Below are 382 nucleotides of genomic sequence, written 5' to 3' on the forward strand. Positions count from 1 at the left end.
CATAGCAGCAGCTGGCACCAGTGCAATGTTTCTGGGCAAACAGCCCTGTGATGTGGGCACACATTGCACATACTGACAGCAATGAGGAAACTGAGGCAGGCAGCGAGCAAAGGGACACTCCCACTTGGGAAGTTTGAAGTCATACAGAGAAATCTGCGCTGCATCCAGCAAAGGATAACACACTCCTTCAGCCCATTTCAGGCGTGACCCCTGCCCGCGTCCCCGTCCCCACGGCCGTTTATAATCCCTTCTTCTCCACCCCCCTTCTCCAGCCTCACCAGGGCACAGGCCAGGCAGGGCCCTGCTGGGCGGTCCCTTCCCCAACCCCATCAAGCCCTGGCTTCAAACCAGGCGGGTCCAGAGCCAGACAGGTCAGGCGGGG

This window comes from Gavialis gangeticus, unplaced genomic scaffold (assembly GCF_001723915.1).
Source record: "Gavialis gangeticus isolate Ggan-Ray unplaced genomic scaffold, GavGan_comp1, whole genome shotgun sequence".
In the NCBI taxonomy this organism is placed as follows: Eukaryota; Metazoa; Chordata; order Crocodylia; family Gavialidae; genus Gavialis; species Gavialis gangeticus.